This window comes from Schistocerca americana, unplaced genomic scaffold, assembly GCF_021461395.2.
Source record: "Schistocerca americana isolate TAMUIC-IGC-003095 unplaced genomic scaffold, iqSchAmer2.1 HiC_scaffold_319, whole genome shotgun sequence".
Classification (NCBI taxonomy): Eukaryota; Metazoa; Arthropoda; class Insecta; order Orthoptera; family Acrididae; genus Schistocerca; species Schistocerca americana.
The window spans coordinates 115,001-120,000 of record NW_025726037.1 but is presented as its reverse complement, the minus strand read 5'-3'; the positions used below and the strand labels follow the sequence as shown (position 1 = coordinate 120,000).

At 52.1% G+C, this 5,000-nt stretch overlaps 1 non-coding gene across 1 annotated transcript in view; it reads right to left on the bottom strand.

Moving 5' to 3' along the window:
• Positions 1-1,071, bottom strand: part of LOC124579975 — a 1,910-nt gene extending 839 nt beyond the window's left edge. The window contains exon 1 of the ribosomal RNA XR_006973100.1: positions 1-1,071. This exon is cut by the window's left edge and continues 839 nt beyond it. This is a non-coding gene — a ribosomal RNA (small subunit ribosomal RNA).
• Between the last annotated feature and the right edge of the window lie 3,929 nt (positions 1,072-5,000).

The following is a 5,000-nucleotide window of genomic DNA, read 5'->3' as shown; positions in this document are numbered from 1 at the left end:
CTTGATTAATGAAAACATACTTGGCAAATGCTTTCGCTTCTGTTCGTCTTGCGACGATCCAAGAATTTCACCTCTAACGTCGCAATACGAATGCCCCCGCCTGTCCCTATTAATCATTACCTCGGGTTCCGAAAACCAACAAAATAGAACCGAGGTCCTATTCCATTATTCCATGCACACAGTATTCAGGCGGGCTTGCCTGCTTTAAGCACTCTAATTTGTTCAAAGTAAACGTGCCGGCCCACCGAGACACTCACTCAAGAGCACCCTGGTAGGATTGCAACGGGGTCCGCCTCGGGACGCACGAGCACGCACGAGGCGCGTCGCACGCCTTCGGCTCGCCCCACCGGCAGGACGTCCCACGATACATGCCAGTTAAACACCGACGGGCGGTGAACCAACAGCGTGGGACACAAATCCAACTACGAGCTTTTTAACCGCAACAACTTTAATATACGCTATTGGAGCTGGAATTACCGCGGCTGCTGGCACCAGACTTGCCCTCCAATAGATACTCGTTAAAGGATTTAAAGTGTACTCATTCCGATTACGGGGCCTCGGATGAGTCCCGTATCGTTATTTTTCGTCACTACCTCCCCGTGCCGGGAGTGGGTAATTTGCGCGCCTGCTGCCTTCCTTGGATGTGGTAGCCGTTTCTCAGGCTCCCTCTCCGGAATCGAACCCTGATTCCCCGTTACCCGTTACAACCATGGTAGGCGCAGAACCTACCATCGACAGTTGATAAGGCAGACATTTGAAAGATGCGTCGCCGGTACGAGGACCGTGCGATCAGCCCAAAGTTATTCAGAGTCACCAAGGCAAACGGACCGGACGAGCCGACCGATTGGTTTTGATCTAATAAAAGCGTCCCTTCCATCTCTGGTCGGGACTCTGTTTGCATGTATTAGCTCTAGAATTACCACAGTTATCCAAGTAACGTGGGTACGATCTAAGGAACCATAACTGATTTAATGAGCCATTCGCGGTTTCACCTTAATGCGGCTTGTACTGAGACATGCATGGCTTAATCTTTGAGACAAGCATATGACTACTGGCAGGATCAACCAGGGAGCTGCGTCAACTAGAGCTGAGCAGCCGGCCGCCCGGGAGTGTGTCCCGGGGGCCCGCGCGAACACGCAAGCGTCCGCTCAATTATTCTGCAAACAGGAGGAGGCTGAGCTCCCCTGCACAATACACCTCGAAACCCTCTCAGGTCCCGGCGGCGCGCAGCGCCGTCCTAAGTACTTGGTCGGGTTCGAGAGAGGCGCAATCGCCCGGAGTTTGGCGAGTAGACGCTTTAGGTGCGACCACCCGTGCTCCCAACTGAGCTTGCCGCTGCCGACAGAGGCCCGGGAGCGTGCTGTCGTGGCATTGCCGGCGGGAGACAACACGCGCCACCTACGGTGACCGGCAGCTCCAACGCCAGCGCCACAGAAGGACAAAAGCCCCACTTGGGTGCCGAAGCGAACTCTCCCAGCACAGCGCACGCGCCAACACGTCCGCACAGCTGCGATACAAACCACCTGCGAGAACCGCAGAGGCGACCGAGCAGCAGACGGCGTCGCGGCGCCGAGCGCCGGGCGGCGGCGCATCCTCAGCGCACACAGTCCTCAATCGGACCAGCACACTGCAGATGTCCACCGCGCTTCGCACCGGGCCCGCGAGGACCTACTTTGGCCGCACGGCGCCGCGTGCAGGGTGCGCCGGCGCGCAGCTGCGCCGCCTGCCGCCTCCGTCGGCCGGCGCGCCTGCCACTGGCCGCCCCCACCAGCCGGCTGTAGCGCGTGCGCCCACGCACCGCGCGGCCAGCACGCCGGGAGGCCCCCCCTCACCGGCCGGGGACGGTCCCACCCAGCCACCGCCGCGTATCGCTTCACACCCAGATGCCATTCACGTTCGTGGGCATGGTGGGTATCGCTGGAACAACCGGTTGGTAGCTCAACCGATCGTCGCCATCACTGATTCACCTCTAGCGAGAACAACCGCACCACAACGGTTTACCAGTTGTTCATTTGCATAACGTCACCAGCAAACGTAGGCGTCCATCGCCATTTGCAAATTCAACGATTGTTGCATGCCTGTGTCAGGTGTCACGACACACTATGTCTGCCCACATACACGCAACAACATGTGCACGCTTCGCGAACACGTGGAAGGTGGCCCCCGTACGTATGCGATGTCCATTGCGCGAACGACTGTCAACCGGCCTCTGTCGCATGTCGCAGATGTGGAACGCAGTGCACCATGCTATCACGGTGTGTGAGAAGAGACGACTACGTCTGACAACACGCGCCACTACATCAACAGACGGCTCATGCTGATCGCCATCCAGGGCATACCACACTGCAATCCAGCTCTTATAGGGAGACGACACGTAGCTGAGTGCACAACATTTGGACCGCATGGTTCGCCGTTGTTGGCGCAGTCGTTGTACGGTCACATGTACCACGATGTATCATTCAGTACATGAGGACCAATGTGCAGTACAGTGTGTGATTTGGACGTACAACATCAGCGGACAGTTGACACAGGCCGTACCACAGCGTAGGCTAAGTGCTTCGCACATGCGAATGCCAATGAACAACTGCAAATGCCAATGAACAACTGCAAAGGGCATTGAGCATGTACGTCCTGCTGCCATCCACATTACAGTGTATAGCTGCAAGGTGTTTAACATGAAGCGATACACTGGGGACCGGGCAGTGCGAGTAGCAAACTATATTGCGGGGGTTGCAGTTAGGCAACACTACACTAATTTAACGCGTCGTATGACAATTACAGAGCAGGTTAAGGCCCAACGTGTGTTGGGTTAAGGCCCAACGTGTGTTGGGTTAAGGCCCAACGTGTGTTGGGTTAAGGCCCAACGTGTGTTGGGTTAAGGCCCAACGTGTGTTGGGTTAAGGCCCAACGTGTGTTGGGTTAAGGCCCAACGTGTGTTGGGTTAAGGCCCAACGTGTGTTGGGTTAAGGCCCAACGTGTGTTGGGTTAAGGCCCAACGTGTGTTGGGTTAAGGCCCAACGTGTGTTGGGTTAAGGCCCAACGTGTGTTGGGTTAAGGCCCAACGTGTGTTGGGTTAAGGCCCAACGTGTGTTGGGTTACGTTAAGGGGCAATGTGGGTTACGTTAAGGGGCAATGTGGGTTACGTTAAGGGGCAATGTGGGTTACGTTACGGCGCAATATAGGTTACGTTACGGGGCAATATAGGTTACGTTAAGGCGCAATATCGGTTACGTTAAGGCGCAATACAGGTTACGTTAAGGCGCAATACAGGTTACGTTAAGGCGCAATACAGGTTACGTTAAGGCGCAATACAGGTTACGTTAAGGCGCAATACAGGTTACGTTAAGGCGCAATACAGGTTACGTTAAGGCGCAATGCAGGTTACGTTAAGGCGCAATGCAGGTTACGTTAAGGCGCAATAAAGGTTACGTTAAGGCGCAATACAGGTTACGTTAAGGCGCAATACAGGTTACGTTAAGGCGCAATACAGGTTACGTTAAGGCGCAATACAGGTTACGTTAAGGCGCAATACAGGTTACGTTAAGGCGCAATACAGGTTACGTTAAGGCGCAATACAGGTTACGTTAAGGCGCAATACAGGTTACGTTAAGGCGCAATACAGGTTACGTTAAGGCGCAATACAGGTTACGTTAAGGCGCAATACAGGTTACGTTAAGGCGCAATACAGGTTACGTTAAGGCGCAATACAGGTTACGTTAAGGCGCAATACAGGTTACGTTAAGGCGCAATACAGGTTACGTTAAGGCGCAATACAGGTTACGTTAAGGCGCAATACAGGTTACGTTAAGGCGCAATACAGGTTACGTTAAGGCGCAATACAGGTTACGTTAAGGCGCAATACAGGTTACGTTAAGGCGCAATACAGGTTAGGTTAAGGCGCAATACAGGTTAGGTTAAGGTACGACATAGGTTAGGTTAAGGTACGACATAGGTTAGGTTAAGGTACGACATAGGTTAGGTTAAGGTACGACATAGGTTAGGTTAAGGTACGACATAGGTTAGGTTAAGGTACGACATAGGTTAGGTTAAGGTACGACATAGGTTAGGTTAAGGTACGACATAGGTTAGGTTAAGGTACGACATAGGTTAGGTTAAGGTACGACATAGGTTAGGTTAAGGTACGACATAGGTTAGGTTAAGGTACGACATAGGTTAGGTTAAGGTACGACATAGGTTAGGTTAAGGTACGACATAGGTTAGGTTAAGGTACGACATAGGTTAGGTTAAGGTACGACATAGGTTAGGTTAAGGTACGACATAGGTTAGGTTAAGGTACGACATAGGTTAGGTTAAGGTACGACATAGGTTAGGTTAAGGTACGACATAGGTTAGGTTAAGGTACGACATAGGTTAGGTTAAGGTACGACATAGGTTAGGTTAAGGTACGACATAGGTTAGGTTAAGGTACGACATAGGTTAGGTTAAGGTACGACATAGGTTAGGTTAAGGTACGACATAGGTTAGGTTAAGGTACGACATAGGTTAGGTTAAGGTACGACATAGGTTAGGTTAAGGTACGACATAGGTTAGGTTACGGTACGACATAGGTTAGGTTACGGTACGACATAGGTTAGGTTACGGTACGACATAGGTTAGGTTACGGTACGACATAGGTTAGGTTACGGTACGACATAGGTTAGGTTACGGTACGACATAGGTTAGGTTACGGTACGACATAGGTTAGGTTACGGTACGACATAGGTTAGGTTACGGTACGACATAGGTTAGGTTACGGTACGACATAGGTTAGGTTAAGGTACACATTGTTGTAAGGAAAGGTTTAATGGGGGGCGGGGCGGGGCGGCCGGTTTGTTGATTGTGATTATAGTAAGTGGATGCCTGCGGCATCATCTGATTTGCCACGTCAGGATGCACCTTTGGCTCATGACAGGCGGCGCTCTCATTCCATGCTTGTGGCAGACCTGTGTCTTTCATTCCTGCCATTGTTTGTGTGCTGTGAGAGGAGGCAGTATTGTGAT